This window comes from Thunnus thynnus, chromosome 21 (genome assembly GCF_963924715.1).
Source record: "Thunnus thynnus chromosome 21, fThuThy2.1, whole genome shotgun sequence".
Taxonomy (NCBI): domain Eukaryota; kingdom Metazoa; phylum Chordata; class Actinopteri; order Scombriformes; family Scombridae; genus Thunnus; species Thunnus thynnus.
The window spans coordinates 9,981,783-10,001,878 of record NC_089537.1 but is presented as its reverse complement, the minus strand read 5'-3'; the positions used below and the strand labels follow the sequence as shown (position 1 = coordinate 10,001,878).

At 38.6% G+C, this 20,096-nt stretch overlaps 1 long non-coding RNA gene across 1 annotated transcript; it reads left to right on the top strand.

Moving 5' to 3' along the window:
• Nucleotides 1–16,159: 16,159 nt before the first annotated feature.
• Nucleotides 16,160–17,945, top strand: LOC137173294 (uncharacterized). The gene is made up of 2 exons (XR_010925145.1): nt 16,160–16,275; nt 17,407–17,945. It is a non-coding gene; the product is annotated as an uncharacterized lncRNA (long non-coding RNA).
• Nucleotides 17,946–20,096: the final 2,151 nt, after the last annotated feature.

Below are 20,096 nucleotides of genomic sequence, written 5' to 3'. Positions count from 1 at the left end.
CTGCCTTAGTGTGGACATTGTCAGATATAATTATTTTATACATGTACTCCACCTCTTTTAAACACCTTACATCTTCAGCTTTCTTTGTGGTTACACAGTCGCCCTGCTGTATCCCTCCTCTCTCTTTGGCCATGATAAACCTCCCGATGCCACGACAAGACAGAGACAGCTGTTCTCCCGTGTACAAATAATTAAAACCAGCTGAATGTGCTGCGGATCGACACTCGTGGCCATTTTGTTGAAGTAGCAGTGTGTTGGTGTGGTGACATGGTTTTTCAAGCACACTTTCTTCCTGCTTTACTTTACTCCATTGAGCTTTATGGTTCATTCACATCATTTGAGCATTCATAATGTCGGTGACATCTGCATTGTGTGAGCTGAAGCTAAATTTAGAGTGTTAATTAATCGAGCTCTCGCTCCTGCTCTGGTTGTTTTTGCAGTTTGATTTGTTTGTTTTACCCGGTGTAGACGCATCCCTCGTGCTCTGCCAGCGATCCTATACGTGAAAATATCTGCATGTGTGACATATAGGGTAATTATGTGTATCTGCCCACTCAATTGTGACATTATTTGGATGCTGATTTTGTATCTTTACAGATACCATACAGATACCCCCCATTCAATTTAAGGCATAATTGATTTGAGTAAAGGCACGAGAGCAAACCTGAGTGTATGAACGGTTGGTTTGCGTTGCGTTCTTCAGTTGGCAGTTACACTCAGAGTAAAGCTACTGAAGACCAGCAAAATCACCGTTTGTTTTCATTTATTCTTGCAGGTGGGTAAATGTCACCTAAGCACCCTCAGATTTTCATCAGTAGTCTACCCTTTATAGTTAATTTGTTTATATAGTTTGTATTGTGCTTCGTTATATTGTTTGAGTGAACTGTAACGTTAGCTAACTGCATACGAGTGGATGCAACCGTCACTAATGCTAGCGTAGTTCATCAGGGATTAAAGCTGTTATTACTCTAATTTTGACAATCTAACCTGTGACAACACATTAGCTAAGGTTGTAGGGACTATAGTTGTTGGTAGCTGTTGTTGATTTTGTTTTAATATGTTGAATTGTAATTTTATGGGTTATTGTTTGTCGGACGATTGAGCTAAGCTAACGTCAGCAGTGCATGTGTGTCGCTGAACTGCTGCGTCTCGCATGCTTGCAGCGTCCATACAGGAAGCGTGTCTGCTCCGGCGCTTCTGCCACTGGCAGCCCTATCTTTCTATCGTGCTTCCTGTCTATTTCTGCTGAGAACAGCGCGCGTCACGCAGAGAAAATAGGCGAGACCTTGAATCTCTAGATGACGCGAGAGCTTAATTTGTAATATCATTTAATTTATTGTAATCTTTGGGTTCATATATTGTTTTCTTTGAAATATACTAGTCATAAGAACTGTAGATCAATTAATGAGTTTTAATACCTTTTTGTGATTTTTATACAATACTGTGATTGTTGCCCTATATTGTTCGAAGCCAGATCAGTTGGCAGTTACACCCAGAGTAAAGCTACTGAAGACCAGCAAATCACTGTTTGTTTTCATTTATTCTTGCAGAATAAAACCATCCCTCTTTTTTAAAAGAATATGTTCATCTTGAGTCCAGTGTGATTCGTGGGTGCTAATACAGCTTTATTAGATTTAAAATAGAGTCATAATGTCTAATGCTTTTGCTTTTATCATCTTTGGTGCATAATGAGAGCAATAATAACTATTACTTATTATTAAAGACTCCTACTCATTTTCATTCATTAAATAAGTGAACTTAAATATTATTAAAGACCTCAAAAATGTTTTTCTTCTTGTTCTGTCAGTTGGATGTTTGAGCTTCACTGTGCAGAACAATGTATGTCCACAGTTTGTTTTAACATTCATCTGCTGAAGAGAGAAAGTTTCTTTGTGCTCAATGAAAATCTGAGTTTAAGGATTATTCTTAATGATCATGATTTGTGAGATCACAACTAATTTGACTTTTTTGTGGAAAAAAACATGTCTGAAACATGTTATTATTCCAAGCAGAGCCTTTTTATGTCTTTATACATGACTGGAGGGGATCTTTAATTTTTTGATGCCTTTTTGCTTGTTTATTTTTCCACCTTAGTATGTGGGTGTTTTGATTAATTGTTGCTTAGCAACATTGTGTCCCAGCCATCTGCTGATATTCTGTCTGTATCTCATATCCCATCAAAGCCTGGACAAACTAAACAATCTTAAGACCAAATATTTCACTTCAACTTCACTGCCATAGTCTGATATTTGTTTGTCTGCATGTTTCAGCTCTTTGATTTAGTTTTACAGCCCCCAAATCTACTGTTTCAATTCAGTCTCATTATTTCTAGACACAGCAGGCAACTGTCTTCAGTGACAAAGCTCTGATAAACTCATCGTACTGCTACCTACCCAGCACCAAACAGCAAACAAAGTAAGCAACTAGCTGGTGAACACTGTGCAGCAATAAAAGCATTAAAGAGCCACATATTTCCCTTGAGAATTGGTGGAGACCAAAACAGAGCAAGAAAGTAAATATTGGACTTAGACAAACACCACTCCACATATATGTCCATGTCTGCTGGATGTGTAAATTGGCAACTGTTAATGCTGCTAATATGTAAGCCATAACAACTTAATACGGTGACATTATGTCAGTTCTGTATTCACAGCTTGTTGTTACCATGGTAGCTTTTAAACCTGCAGGTTTAAAAGCATCATGTGATTTCATTAATGAAACATTTGAAGCGACAGACATGAAATACACCAAGTGGATGTGCATAGATCTCATCAGTCAGTAGTAAGTAGTGTATTTTGACAGCAACAGCACAATACTACCCATTTACTCAAGAGAGAAAGTGGAAATGTCAGGTTTTGTGTTGCTGCAGTTTGAACACTGGACACAGTTAAGATACATTATATATGATGGGCAGTGCATCAACTCTGTTACTATTGAATTAATGCTGTCACACCCTTGTCATATGCAGTTTGTTGGCAGTTTAATTGTTTTTCAATTAATTCATAATGTATCCCTTTCCTCTTTCTGCTCTTATGATCGCACAAAGTTGCAAGATGTGCTTTGTCACTACTTGATCTCTTTTTTTCCTCCCAGGAGACACCGAGCAGATCGAGCAATGTCTGTCTCCCGTCTCCGTGTGAACGTTAGTAGCATCTGTTCCATCTCTGCTGGTTTATTGGTTGATGAATAAACAAACAGTCACCAGATTTATCTTGGCTGTGTAATATCAATGACAAATCTGGCAACCCCAGAGGCGCTTGTTATCATCTGTCAACAGTGAATTGTTCTGGAGATCACTCATCCAACATCCTGTCCTTTACACTTCTGTGCACCTCCTGTACTGTAAGTTAACCACATGAAACCAGACATTGTTTTTCAAAGGAGTTTTGTACTCTGAAGAAGATTTGACAGCGTAGGAGGTGATATGTTGCTTTCCAGAAGTTACTGGAGCTAAATTTGGAGATGATAAATGATGTTGATGTTGATGACAGTTATGGTTGTTTACAGTATGATATCATGTAGTTTGGTTATTGTATTCCACTCATGGCTTTACTCAACACATGTTGCCCTCAGGGTTTTATATTTCTTGTGCCAAAGTGAAACAGGCAGAGTGTGTGATGGAAAATACCTCAATAACAATGAAAATCCAAGTTTCACAACCATTGGAAGAACACACCGTGCCTTATATGGATTAGAAACACTGAGATTAGGTTAGATTAGATGATTTACACAATCTTTGAAGGCTAATCTTTGATTCATAACCAGGTTGATACAGCATTACACTGCTGTTAGTATAATGGATTTTGGGAAAAGTGAAATTTACATTACTTAACTTGTTGCATCAACTTGCGAATTTATTTAGTAAAATGTGTATTTTTAACACAAACATGCCTTTTCATCATACAGTACGTTTTTTGAAGAGAATATAGAAAAAACAAAACAAAAGCAAAGTTGCCAGATAGGACTGACGAAAAGCAGCCTAAAACTCGCCCAATTGTCATGAAAGTAGCCCAATTTTTACATTTAGGTTAGTGTAATTACTGTAGGCAGACCACAGTTACAATAATAATATTTATATTAAGAAGTTAAAAGTTTAGGTTTTAGATTTTAAGATTTAGATTTTTTATCAATTGACTGTGCATTGACAATATGACACCATATCAATTAAATGTGGGTTTAATTGGGTTACATTGAACATCAGTACTCTAAGGTATTAAGATATCAGCCTCATCTAATAGTATGTTTTAGTGTCGTTACATCAACCGTTTTGTACAGTGGTACAATGTCGGTGTCAATTTGAGATGTTTTGAAACAAAAGTCTCAAAGGACGTTTATTGTCAGCCAGGTCAGATAAACATCCGTCCCCCTCCGGTCTCCACACACTTATTGGAAAGGTTATTTATGGACTGAGCAGATCTACTTTCACTCGTCTCTTCATCTTCCACTGAATCCTCCAGAGACTCGGGTGTTTCACTGTTCTGACAGTTTTGTCCTGTTAATAGATGTTCATTAAAATCCAATTGCCATGTTTTGATGTGTTTTTTGTTTCCTGCATCTAACAAGCACAATTAAAATGTATTCAGTGATTCAACGCTATTGTCTCTGCGGACCTTTAAAGCGTTTTGGCCAAAAATACTAATTAGTGTCAGATTTTCACTGTAGATTAATGTACTCTTTTTTTTTCCCACACACAGACAATCTCTGGTCTCTCTAATGAGGCCTGTCGAGTTCTGGAGGAGGAGAGAGGAGAGGAAGTACAGGTGGCAGCTCTCTAATTATGTCCCTAGTGGATGACTACATTACCCAGGTACCCCAGGCCTCTGACAGGTGGGTGGATTGGAGATGGACCATCACTGAGATGAATGACAATCCTAATGAATCATTTCCTTAGTTATTCCATTAGGGAAGGGAGTGGGCCACTGTTGGGCCATCGTTAATTACAGTAGCACTTTTTATTGCGGTTTTATCTGCATGATGCACTTTTGTTTTCTCTGCCAGTAAATTTAGTTGAAATTAGTGGGAATGTATGGAAGCCGAGAACTGCCGTGCTTGCATTTTTTTTTTTTTTTAATGTGTTATCTTGAGGTCACGATTTAATTATTTTGTTTTCTTGAGAAAACAAGCTTTGTTGTCTTCAGATTACGAGATAATCACGAGAAAACAAAAAGTCGTTTCCTCTTATTAGTTACAATGTTTATCAGAGATCAGGACTGCCATCTCAACATGCATAGACGGCGTCTTTACAACTGTAGCAACTAATTTAAGCTGAAAATGTCAGATTAAGGAGTACCAATTATTATTAACAGCATCTTTATTAATGACATCTGTGTCGCAGCCAAATGCCGGTTTGATTAACTCCTGGTCATATGATTGGATGCTTCATGTAGTGAGTATCTAACAATACCTTTCAAGCATTTTCATTATATTAGACTTAATTAGAGAAAGGAAAATGGGGTGGAGAGAGGGAATAAGAACCAACATATGACAAATTTGAACTCACATCCTTAAGAGCCACCTGAAGGCTTCTTGTGCTCGATCTAAATAGTTGAGCTATCCATGTGAGGGAGACATAGAGAGGACAAGACATGAATGAACAAATAAGAATAAGCTTCACCCTGGATAAATCTCATTATAAAATTTTCTAGAGAAATTCGTCAGACAGTCAGACAAATTAACTGGTGATCTTGAGATAATGCCATTATAAAAAATATTAGCAGCCATTCTCGGCTTCTGTAGAAAGGCGTTCAAATGTTTTTACTAAAAGGCTAAAAGTTTTTTTTTTTTTTTTTAAAGCCCTCCCTAATTTACTGTTCTCCTGGGGGCATTTCACTGAAATTAACAAACTGATAACGTCTGTACTGGTGATTTGATTTGTACAATATCTGTGTGGGCCCGCTAACACAAGCTAGATCATTTCCTTTATACTGTATAATGAGGGACAAAAGAGCACTGAGGCTGAAATTGCTCTCTATTTACTAAATAGAATTTACCCTCTCGCCATTTTATTTGAGTATGTGAATTCTGAGTATGTTAATGTATCCACTATGGTGCCCTCAAAAGTGTTGACAATAGAACAAAATAAGTAGCGTCTATGACATGTACACTACTTTCTGCTAACAATCCCACAAGGCAATGCATGAGCATTACCATAACAGTCACTGACAGTCTAATAATCATGATTAGTGAGTGTCCGAAGCCTCAATTCAGTGCTCACTATTGAGTAAACTTTTTAGTATCTATTATCTAGGGGATAGTGAATGAGTTAACAAGTGAGTGGTTTCGGACACAGAGCCACTGATGACTCAGCAGGTGTTGAAATAGCATAAATAAAAGGAAAGCTCTGGTGAAAATCAGTGCTAATGTTAGCAAGCTAAGCTAACTAGTTTCCACTTTCCGAGTCGAATACAAATTTAAAAAGCACAATGTGTCCTCTCATATGTTGAATGTTGTGACAGATGGTTTAAATTGTTAACATTGGATAGACTGAAAAAGGGTTAAAAAAAAACCCATCTTGTGTCAACATCTGTAGGCTACAGGGCAATGACGTGTTCCCATCAGTAGCATCTCCGAGCAACGCTGGTTATCAAATGTCAGTTAACCTCTGCCGTGGGAGATGCCCACTCAGAGGCCTGAAGCTTAGACAATACAAATATGTGCAAAAAATGTTTTATTCTCTCTTGGAAAGATGGTAAAATGAGACCAATAGCTGCAGTATCATCATAGTTTATATTTTCTTACACAAAAACGAAAGGAGAATTAAAATGTGAATTAGACTTTAGTTAAATATTGCTTGGCTAATGTCAACTCTGAATATATTTCCTCACTTATGGATTGCGATCTCACCCTATTCCTATCCCTGGACTATCCTCTTGTTTGAGTAAACAGTAGTTGTCATTTCGAAACGGTCACGTGAGTGGGCCCGAAGCCTCCTTGGCAGTGATTTGTGTGGAGAGAGTCGGGTCCCATCTGTTCCCTGTCCACGGGGGACGTTGGGTTAGCCAGCTAGTCTCCACCACCACCAGCACCACCCTCCCCCTTCCTCTTCTCCACTCCTCCTTAACACCCAGAGAGAGGATAATGAGAACAGGGAGAGGGTGCACCGCACATCACCGGGCAGCATGCGTGTCTGAGCTCCCGACTCGTCACGTCTCGTCCACTCACTTCTGTCATATAGACTCTGGGCCTCAGCTGGTTGCATGTGATCAGAGCGACCAGGAGGCATTCTTCAAATGCAAGATGAGCTATTTGACATATGTTGCAGTGACTTTGATGCTGATGGCAGTGGCTGATAATGGCCAAAATGCTTGCTCTTCAATCACAATGCACTTAAATAGTCGGCCACTGACAATCTCATCCTGCTGATGCAAGGGTAACAGATCAGAACACATTCATATGAGTCATTTTGGAAAGCAGTGACAAAGAAATTTCGAATCTTTTGTTGGTTGGATGACTAAAAATTACATTTCACCTCCATTGCAATGGAGCTGGAGCAGAGACAGATATCTCAAAGCCTCTGCACATAAAACCAACACCACTGTACCTGCATAATTTGGTACAACTTAGCCAGGTTTGAGACTGTGTGATCCACTGCTTTGGAAACTGTCCTGGATGTTTTGCATAGAATAACTGAAGGAGGCGTGTGTGCTGCTTTTTATAGTTAACTGGAAGTCTTTTTCCATGTAAAACTGGTAAAATTAGTGAAAGATCATCATTTTGCTTAAATGTTAATGAAAATGTTTTGCTTCAAGTCATTGCAGACTTTTCTCTGTATTAAACCAAGACCACGATCTTTCCCTTACCTTAACCAAGTACTGAAAGAGTCTAAACATGACCATTAAAAAATTAACAATGCTGTAGTTTCTATTATCAGATATTGTACAGCAAGATCTGATATTATGGTAGGAAAAAAAGCACTATATTGCACTATATTCACATAAATGAGATTTATGCTTTATCAGAAGCGTTTTCTAATAGTATGTTTTGATTTTACATGAATGGCTTGAGAGATGAAGACTAACCAGTTGGTTTGGCAAAAGTCTGGTTAACATCCTCATCTCCAATAAAGAGCGGTGCACAGTCACTTTCCTGAGCTATTAAATGAGAAACACTGGGGACGACAAGGTTCCAAATGGGGCCAGTTACCACTAAGGTCAAGTGAGAAAATATATTTATATTTTATCTTTCTGTAGTTTTGGTGAAGTTACCCTTTAATTTGACAACAAAGGAGCATACAGGATCATTCATCGCCATCTGTCTGTTTACCTTTCAAAATACAAAAAACAAATCTTCTGTTTGAACCTTTAAAGGTTTAATAAAGATATTGACAACGCTAATTATAGTTTGATAGCCAGAATAAGCATATCTTGTAGCTCGCTTACAGTTTTCTTTCACTTTTAATCATTCACTGACACAAATGCAGAGAAGCTAGGGCACAGCTTGAAATATTTAATTGAATTATTTAACTAAATCTTGCAGACAATACTGCTCTTGAATTTATTTATTTTTTTGTTATTTTCATCCACTCACTCACAGAGCCAATGAATCAGAGTGAGATGTCACATTCACTTCTCTGTAAGTGTTATAATTTTTCTCTGTAAAATGAATCAGTCAATTGTTTTTCCCCTGAGAGAAGCTTGGACAAGCCTTTCGGTAAACACTGTCTGAGTTGTGACTAAGAGGCCACCACGATTTGTGTTTTGCCCCTCCCAGATGACGTGTTTCATTACCTCCCCGCGCCTCTCGGCCTGTGGAGCTCTGACAAATGCTGATTCTTTATTTGGAGTTGGACATGAGCATTAAGTCATTTATTTCAGCTTGTTAAAACAAACACTTTGCGACACCTCTCGTCGTCTGGCGCGGCTGCAGCCTGGCGTGATCCAGCCCGGAGACCGGAGGCTTCACATTTCACGACTCAACAGTGTGACCAGATGTTCCAGTGACCGTCTCGCATTCGCAGTGTAACAGATGAGCTCGGGCATCACACTCTCTGCTGGCCAGACGATGCTGAGACACACTCTGGGACACACCCACACATGCACACGAGCAGAGGAAAACTCCTGACGGGCTCTCACTGTCTGAAAATGAAATTCCCTTCACCCCGCCTGCAGAACACAATGTGCAGAAATCTGCATGTGTGAATGGAAGTGTGTTCCTCTTGTATGCCTTCTGAATACTCAATAATATTGTATTCATGACAAGATTTCATTTCATTTCACCTTCTGCATGAGTGTTACACAAAATGTTTTCAATATCTCATTCTGTTATGCTCCACATTCATGTTTTCATGTGTTTGGTTGATTGCGTGACTTCCTGTAATCACATTAAACAAAAAGCCAAAATAGCCAGGAAACCACCCCAAATTGTTCCTTGAGGGCAGACTGAACACGGCTGGGTGAACACGGCCCTTTTGGGATGCTTGTCAGACTATCATTAGAATATTGATTCAGACAGAAAATGGACTCAGGTCAGCCTGGCACTGAGACTTCTTGCAGGATATTATTTCACTAAGAAAACTGTGAGGATTTGAGTGTGTTAATTTGCTCCAGCTCACACACTCAGATACCAGAAAAAAAAAGGAATAATCATGCAACATCTCCCCCGCTATCTCATCTGATATCCATTCATTTATATATTGTCAACTATCATGTCACTATATATTCTATAAGGCCAGCTTTCTAACTAAAAAATTATTGAACTATTTTGTTTCATTGGCTCAAGCGCTGTGTCATCACAGCCACCGGATTGGCTCAAAAATGTGTCGTCATACTGTACACAAGCAATGAAAGAGAGAGGGGGGCGTTTAAAGAGTCACAACATCAGCTTCAGCAGTTTTCCTTCTTTTTTACTTTTCTCCCTCTGTGCATCAGTACAACAAAACTGCTAAAAAAGAAAGGCAAGTAGCAAGAGCTCCATGTTGAAAGCTGCTGAGGAGACATGCATTGCTCGTATTATGTCACCTGACTGTTCTACTTGCATGAGTGTAATCTCTGATCTTTATAATTTTTTTCTTGCCTGTTCCGTTCCTTGATTTTTTTTTTGCTTTTTCATGGACTGTTACGGTTGAACAAAAAACAAGTAAACTGCCTTTTACCTTACCTAGTCTGCCTCTGTGTCACGCTTCACAGAACAAGCAGAACTGTCACACATTCTCTCTTACCTTGTTACTACAAATTGGAGAAAAATATACATAATCTGTTATTCAAGACATAATAAGATGTTTTTGAGTTTGTGCACACAAGGTCACATATAAATATATACACACACACACACACACACACACATATATACATATATATATATATATGTATACATGTATAGTTTGTATGGAAGAAGTTCGTATGGCACAAAACTGGAACTGGAACAAAGTATGTTTGTCCACAATGAGGAAAATGTATCTTTGGCTCCAACACTCACAGCATCAATTATACAAAAAAAAGTAGGGGTGTGCCTGAATTTAAATACGTTATTCGGCAAAGCACAAATAGTGGGTTTTTTTTTAATGAATATTTGTTTCATACAAATATTTTAAAAATTGTTTGTTTTCGTGAAGAAAAATGAACCTTGTCAAATTCCAGCGCACAGGTCAGTTACATACTACCTCAGTCTCTCTCCTCTGCTCCGCTGGTGCGTCTATCAGTAGTAGTCTCAATGAGGGGAGTCACATCCACCTGCTACATGACGCACATTTCCTAATTTGGACATCACTCCCGGAGTTGAGGGTGTTCCCCAGAGATAAAGCTGAGCTACTGACACAAGCAAAGTGCTCCCAAGGGACTCTCCATAACCTGTTGTTCCCCTTCTCCAATCTGCAAAGTTAGATTGTAAAAAATAGGCAATAAATGAAAAGTGCAAAGCAATAATCACCTTTGAAGTTCTTCCCTACACATTACATGGAGCGCTGTCTCTGTGTTATGGGTGTATAAATAAGTAGAGGTCTGTCTGCAATGACGCGATGAGTAAAGATTTAGTTCGAGACCCAGTGTGGGGACTTCCCTCGTAAGGTAGTATATTCATGAAACTTATTGTAACACTTTGATTTTCTAACATTGAAACTGTAATAAAAACAAAAACAGGATTTTTAAGCCTCTTTCCACTTTTATTTGAATACAAATACGAATACAAATAATTTTGCTGCCTCAACAAATACAGATACAAATACAAATACTGGGCTCTCTGCATATCCCTACACTAAAGACCGAGTGATCTGCCTATACATGGCCATATTATGTGTTTCTGATTTTTTTATTAGCTGAAATTATGCTTTTCTTCTCATTAAAATGCAAGAAATTGTGGAGTTTGATTATTTAAATTATAAGTTAGCAAGTAATTCCTGCTGGGTTAAATTAGCTGCTCCACACAGCACTTAAACATCCAGACTGTGGATGTCAGATAGAAGATGTTCATTAATGTTATTTTTTTAACATTTAACAGCCTCTGACATAATTAATCAGACTAGTGTTTAGAGACTGAATAACACAGACTACCTTCACCTGTTGGATGATCACTGTCAGTTTAAATGTGTTCAATTCCACCAACACATAAATAAGACACCAGATTTGTCTATAGAGCACTGTATAGGCTGAAAATAGTAAAATAATATGAATTAAATTCCCTTTCATCTACACTGCAACACTCTTCCTACAGTACATACTGCATACTACTGTCTTCCCACAGTACATTATAAATATCTCTTACGTTTGCTCTAATGACTTTGTATTGGCTGAAACCTCAGAATTAAGTGGTGTGCTGCCATTTTTAAATGGGATTTTCTTCATTGTGTAACAGTAAAATCTGTCCTTTACAGTATCTAATGAGACATGTAAAAGCCTGCTGCTCACATTTTAATTACGCTTCATGATTCTCGCCTGTAATATTAATAGTACACTCCGTAGAAAGTGTCTGGAGTTATGTAAATTGCAGCATTAAAAGCGGTGTTGAAAATTCTCCATGTTCACTATCCTTGTGCCTTTCTCCTTTACGTGAGAAGTTCATGAATTATGCAACCAGTTCAGTGTGAAAAAAGTGTAAATTTGTTTTTTCTGCGAGTGTGAGTGCTGCTCAGGGTTAATTCATTTACACTCATTCATTTTTCACCACCACCTCCCACCTGGTTGTCACACACACACACACACACCTGCAACTAACTACACGACTCACCTACACACACACACACACACACTCACACACACACAATATAGGATGTAAACAAGCCCAGAGGTCAGAGGGGCAGTGGAGACGCAGGAGAAATGGAGGAGTGAAGCTTTGACTCACTCTCCACCTCCAGTCTCGCTGCGTCCTGCTGCTCCTTCGTACCTGATGGGGACACCTGACTGTTTGATGTGTGTGACAGCGGTACCGAGAACACCACACCCTGCAGTTCTGATCTGGTCTAATCATGGACCGACCGCCGCGCTCTCCTGCTGATCCGCATCCTGTCACCTGTAGGGGAAAAGGTCAATCCAGGTAACATCACAGCTCACGGGGCAGGTAACTCACGATTATTTGTACCTTCCCGAACAAACATGGCTGCATCAACACTCCGCCCACTTTTCTCCCTGTGCATGTTTCGAGTCCACGCCTTCATACGGAGCCGGAAGCTACAGGCTTGAAGCCAAGCGGCAGCCAAGTGGCTGAGTGTTGAAGCCAGCGCTGAAATGCCTTTAGATCAAGTTCCTTTAAAGGTGACAGGAAGCTCCTCTGTACTTAGAGAGAAGGAAAGCACTTTTTAAAAATCAAGCTGTCACAGACTGCAGATTCTGCAAAATAAATAAATCCCACCTAAAAGCATGTAACAGTGGTTTTAGGGTGGTTTTTAGACATTTTTAGCATTTATTATTTAACAGTTGTATATTCCTATTTCATTCATGCTACCTCTTCTCTAATGAATTACATTCATATGTTTTTCATGAGAAAAACACATTTTGGGGCAAAGTATGCTTATGATTATGTTTTTTTAATTCAACAATGTATCTGACAGAATTTCATATTTGAAATGTTGATGTCTTTAAAATGTTACAGTAATTACCATCATTTTTAAGTTAATTTAAAGTTCCCCTCCAGACATGTTTTAAAATGTATGTAAAAAAAAAAAAACTCTCCAGGTGCGATGTGTCCTTCTTCACTGAAAATCACACTCTCACTGTACTTTGGAGGCTTTCCATATCACACTTGTGTAAGTTAAATACTGGATCACGATTGGCTCCAAACTAGTTGTGATGTCACAAATTATGCTCGTAGGAACACGCCTTAAAGTCAGATTTAAGGTGAGCGTAGAGAAACAAAAAGCCCTCTAGTTTCAAACTCTGCACATACATCATTCTGCACAGTGAAGCTCAAACATCCAACGACAGGAACAAGAAGAAAAATACATTTTTAGTAGAGTAAGTTTGGGAATGATAATGATCATGTCTATTGTGCCCATGACCACCCTGTCCTCCAGCCTTTTCTTTCCTGCACTGAACATATTCATCAAGAGTAAGTCACAATTACAGAGAAGTTACATATGAACTTGCATCTATCCAAACATCTTTTAGCCACTTACCCAGGTCAGAGTTTCAGTGGAAAATAGGACCAACCCAGCAGATCAATGCCCTTTTCCTCTGCAGCTCTTGTTGGGGATTTCGGGGAGCCTCCAGGACAGCTGGAAGATAATATGGTGTGTCGTGGGACCGCTTTAACGTCATGTCACTGTTTGTCATGCCTGGAATGCCTCCACAGGAGGGACACTGGAAATCCGAACAGATGCTTCGACATTAAGGTCCTTTCAAAATGCTGAACTCTTCAACTTATCATGCAAAGTTGAGGTAAACTGATGAGCACTGGGGCAAACAGAGGAACACTTACAGCATCACAGTCTGATAGACTGCCTGCATTATGCACCTAACCAGCAGTCAGTTTGGAAAAAGCAAGGTTTGATCTGGTAATGTTAATTATTTGATATTTAATATTTAGTTGGTTAAAATCTCTGGATAAATCCATATTTGGCTAATGCCCTGATGTGACTGATGTCCAAAGGCATCTTTAAAGTAGAAACTTGTTTTCAAGGTTGAAAAATTCAGCAACTTTTGTGTTTTTAGTGCAATATGCCATGTGAACTATTTTATTTTAAAGAGAACAAAAAGGAAATATTCTAGTATTTTTCTTCCCTAAAATCAACTTACCTTGTCTCTACCTTTTCCTCTGATACACTGCAATCATTTACAATTCAACTCTATTGTTGTTCGATGTGAAGATAAATGTCCTTATAATCAGAGTTAACAGCACAATTGTTGTACTGTTGTACTGAAGAAGGTGCTCATGCTTTTAATCCACTTTTGAATGCAGGTTCTGTTGTTAAATAAATTAAAGTGTCTTTTTCTTACTTTTGCACTCTTTTATGACAAAAGAAATTTAAGTTAAGCACTTTGGCACCTGTACTACAACAATCGAGAGAACAATATGACTCTGTATGTGAAGAGAGTTTTAAATTAAACTCAGCTCAGGATATGAGAAATGCTACGTTGAGAGAAATATCTTTTCAGAGTTTACACAATGTTTTATGGTGAAGTTTGGGGATGATAATACAACCTTTAGTAATACCATTGTAGGTAATATGACCAGTGTGTGGTAGGAAACAAGCCACTTAGAAAATGTATTTAAAAAAACAAATTTTGCAGAGACCTGTGGCTATTATTCATTTCAGGCCATTTGTGTGAAATGTTATCTCAGTGATGTCTGCACATCTAACTACAGAATATCTTGAACAAATACCACATAAAGATTTAGAGGTTTTATGATTCCTTAGGCTAAGTTTTGGACAAAAGGTCAAACCATTAACAGGATATGTAAAGCAATATCTCAATAATTCCACTTCTACAAGATGAAACATGCTCTACTGAAAAAAGTCAAACAAACCCTCATTTACATAAAACCTAAATAATAAGGTAGATTATGAAGCATTAAATATGGAGTTAGGATCGCCTGGTGAAGGAAATTAAAAAAAGGTGTTTTTAATGATGAACTATCACGCTTTAATCCCCGAGGTCTCTGAGAGGGGAGTGTGAAAGCATGGAGATTGAGAGCGAAGTGGTAAAATGATCTGTGGACAGAAGGGGCAGCTGGGTGACGCTAACGCAGATGAGATGAGTCTGGTGTGGTCGAGGCTATCGATACCGCCGCTCTCCCCTAGGAAATGGTATGAGAGGTTTAATTCACAGAGCCCTCTCACGACAGAGAGGGGCAGAGGCGATAAGAGCCAGAGAAAATGAGACACCTCGAAAAATTTGAATCTGTCTGCACTAACAGGGACAGTTTTGGAATATAGATATGGTGCTTTTATGGTACATACCGATGCTGAAGTGGGCATATGTATTGATCCTGGTTCATCCATGTAAAGAAACCAACTGTCATATCTTGTTTTTCTGATCATTTAAGAAGTATGAAAGGAGCTTGTTTGTGTTTGAAGTCTAACTGAAATTTCATTTAATCATCCCTGTTTGCAGTCAAAAAATAATTTCAAAATGTTTTAATTGTATTGGTAATAATTTTTTATTATTAAAATTAAGAAAAATGGGTCTTTGTTTTATTGATATTAGCTTACAGGCTAATGGTGTTACACCGTACAGAATAGAGACAAAGTAAACAAACTGCTGTAGCTACAAGTCATGGACAGACAGTGCGTTGCTAACAGGGATTTTGCAGAGCAATGACCAAACCAGCATCTAACGGGTCCGAGGTGACCGAATTTTCAGGTATGTTTACATGTTGTTCAATGTGCTGCAGCTGAGCAGCTAATTAACAATCTAGCCTGCTAACTGACATTAGCGGTGCAGTTACCTGCATTCTTTCTAATGGCCAGCAGGGGTGGGGGGACTCTACTGGCCGCAAAAAGAAATCCGATTGTATCTATGAGAAAATGACCCTACTTCTAACTTGATTTATTACCTCAGTAAACATTTTCCTGATGTGTTTATGGTCTCAATCACTAGTTTAAAGTCTTCTTCAATACAGCATGGTGTTCATTTTGTAAATTATGGTCCCATTTACAGTAAAATAGACAATAAAGCAGGATGTGCTTTAGGACATAGCTACCCTGTGATTGACGCTACCACAGCAACAACATTGGTTATGTACGTTACGTATCGTAACCTCAGATCCACAGAGTATAGGCATTGCTATTTTAGTGTGTTTTCAGTTCATGAAAGTTAATTGTAACATTTTGGTTGATTGAGGAAGTCTTGTTCAGCGTTGGGTTGTACTAAAAGGCCTTCTACGGAGTTGGATGTTCATTTTTTTTGGGTAAGTACATTTTGTTTTAAGCCTGGTTTTCGCCAGCCAAATTTGGAATTAGCATTATCACAGTTTACCATAGACTATAAATGCACCATGCTAACCAAGCTAACAGTTAGTGTTATGGTCAGCTCCACCCTCTCATCCAAATATGGTCACTTCTAGCTCCAAAAATCCAAGATGGCAACAGTCAAAATGCCAAACTCAAGACTTCAAAATGGGAGTCCTCAAACCAATGGGTGATGTCACAGTGGCTACGTCCATTATTTTTTTACAGTCTATGCGTCCAACAAGCTAACCTGCAGGACAAGACGTCTTCATGTTTGTAGCTTACATAAGAAGGAGACTTTAACAGGAAAGCTAATGGGGGTTATTGTTCAGAGTCTGTGGGTCTTGTGTCGTGGAGCAGGATGCTATCAGGCTCAGTGTGACCATCTCCTCTACCTATGATTGAACGCTACATTATCGCTTCATTCAAGATTTGATTTTCTGTATTGAAGGGCTCCAGCTACGTAGGCAAAAACTTAACGGTATTTCATTGAATTAGTGTAAAATCAAGGGGCAACATCATAAAATTAAAGACTTTAATTATTTTGGTTTCTGATTTTTGTAGAAGACTATAAAATGCAATTTAATTTCAGTCAGACTTTAAGGCTTGAGTGCATCTTCGGTTCACCTTAAAGTGAACTGACCACCTCTTAAAGAAACTAATAGTAATGACTATGGAATAAGCTTTGATTTCTCTTCTCTACTGTAAGAAAAATTGTAAACCATGACTTTGAAACATATTTAAGTCACAAAAGTCTGCTGTTGGATGACTTTTATAATGAACACAATATGTGGGTAAACATATTTGATGTGTAATAAATTCATAAAATGTGTTTATTGCCATCAAACAGCCAAGCTTATCGATGCCTGTTTGATGATCTCCACCGAGGTCTGTTTAATGATCTCCACAGCTCTCTTCCTGCTATGAGCCGTCTGTCAAAATTCAATTAATTTGTCAGAGGTTATTTGCCTGTCAGTGCACTGCATTGTAATAAAGCTGAAGGGCTTTGATAAGATCTCGCTTTAATTGACAGCAGGCAAGTGATAAACCCAGCTTTATTTATTTCCACCTTTTTATTTTGTCTCCTACAGTCAAGGATTCTCCAGTGCAGATTATTCGGAGTATTAAGGCTGCATCCCTCGAGCCCTGCTGAAATTGTATCGAGAATTTTCCAGCAAGAGCTCTTATTTGAACTCCCCACTAGGTTTTGGAAAAGGACAGTGGCATCCCAACGCTGGGACTGGTCTTCCCTCGTATATGCTGTCTCTGTCATGCTGGTATTCTGAGCTGACACGTCTCTTTTCCATCAAAGCAGCACATCTGGGCCTCCTGGAGCTGTAGTCAAATGTCATCCAGAACCCCCCACGGAGTGATGCCAGCCCTGTGTTGGGTTACACCACCAGACATTGAAGCATTTGAGTGTCATTCTTGTGTCGCTGCCCACTGTGATGCCCATAGGTTACTCTCTAGCCCTTTCAAAGAATTGTTATATAACGTTTAAACAGGTTATCATGATGCAAATGGGGTTTTCTGTCAGTTTTGAGAGTAGCGGAACATCTTACACCGGTAAGATGTGTGTTTATGATGTGTATTTGAGCATTAAAAGCACAAATTGGCCTGACAAAAGAAATTTGCAATCGTCGTCGTCTTTGTACAGAGCGATAACTGCTTATCATCATCTTGATTGCAAATTAGTAGGCAACAGATGTCTTACGATTTAATTGGCAGGTGGATATTACATAGCACTAAAACTGGCTCCACCTTGGGACACACACACACACACAAACACACACACACACACACACATATTACGCATATACCACCACCTTCTCTTCACTTTCTTGGAAAAAAATGATGATGTTATAGTTGTTTTTTTTTTTCTTTTTAATAGACTTTCCTCTAAACATTTCATTTCACTTTTGAAACATTTCATATTTTTGACGCTTCTTGACTCTAACAATTATTCAGATTAAGGGAACGAGGGACCTTTACACGTCAAGGTCTCTCCAGTACTCATGATGAGTGCCACCCAGCCTTTAAGATCCCCTCCAGACATGTTTTAAGATATATAAAAATACTCTGCTTGAAATTATAACATGTCTGATATGGTTTATCCATAAAAATAAGCCCAATTACCTCATTAAAATCCTTAAAATTACATCTCCGTCATTAAAAAAATCCAGAATCTACGAATATGTACATTTTTTTCATTTCAGAAGTTGAACATACTTCACTGAAAAGTCTTCAAGGCTTCAAGTTTCCACATCATACTTGTGTAAGTCGCACACTGGACCACGATTGGCTCCAAACTAGTTGTGATGTCACAACGTACAACCCTTAAACTTTGATTTTTGATGAGAACAGAAAAACTCTCTGTTTGTATTATGTCCTCTGTGGGTTTGGAGGAGCTAGTTAGTTATCAGGATTTAAAACTAATAACAGAAAGCATGCGTTACAAACAGGGAGGAGAGGAGGTTGACAGACGTAGACGCTATCGAGTTTCAGTAAGGGAACTTTAGGATCCAGTGTTTATGACGAAAAGCCAAGATATCTGTTCCGCTGCTGCATTTTTTGACCATTCTTGTTTTAATTTTAGCAAAACAGTAAATTGTTGGAATACTTATTACTATATATGGTAAAGTACTGTACATGTACTGTACTGTGTGCTTATTCTGTTTCATTTCTGTTGTGAATTTCCTTCCTAACACTTTTACATGAGAAGGAATACGAAGAAAGGAGCTGTTTTCATTCAATAAAATGTCACTAGGTTATTGAAGATGCAGGTTGCAATTTGCAGGTTGGTGTTACTGTTGAAGGGATTCTTGCAATCAAAGGAATACCCTCGAAACATTACGAAGAGCTTCCATAAATAACCTGGAAGCAGCCAGACACAAACATCACCCACACGCTTTCCCAGAGGTACAGCTATTCTGAGAAGCCTTCCTTTCTGTCTTTCTGTCTTCTCACCAGCCACAACAGTGGTGGGTCCAGTAGAGATTTATTCCAGGTAACTCATTTCTCTGAAGCTCTGAAGAAACAGTCAACGTGAAGCCCTTTTACACCCAGATGGATACTGAGCTATGTGTTCTCGAGCAAGACTGGTAAATGCCTCAGGATAAAAATATACACAAGCCCCTTGATCCCCTCAATGTTTCATTCACCTCTGCACTGTGTCTTTTTTTTTTTTTTTTCCGCCCATAAAAACTTGATTGAGTAGTTCTCAGACTAGCCTTGACAGGTTAAGTAGGGCACGAGACGCGGCTCTCTGCAGGTCCAAGCCCGCTGCTAACTCACATTACCAGATACATCTGTTTGAAGACTTTTCTTTAAAGGCCGATAAGTCATGTTGTCACGGCTGCTTTTCCCCTGGTAGAGTCTCATTTTCGTACACGGAACATCATGGAGGACTTTGGATTTGTCTGCAAAACTGCTTGTTTTTTCTCTCTTGCCCAAATCGACTCTGGCATGTTTGCTTATTGAATGCCACATTTTGTGATTCATGGTAATTTAATATATTATGAAATCCCACGCAGGGCTGTGGTGTTTCCACTTGGCTAATCATCTAATCATTTAATGCAGGAAGCGCTTGTTGTGTTTAGATGTTGGATGAAAACTGTTGCATAAACTGCTGTATTATACTTGTGTTTGTCATTTAAATTTTGAAATTTTTCTAGACTTTCTATGACCAGAAGCACATACTTTATTAGCTCCATTAATTTTTGTGTCATAATGAGGTACTGTTCAAAAGATTTTACTCAAGATAATTAGTGATATCTTCACT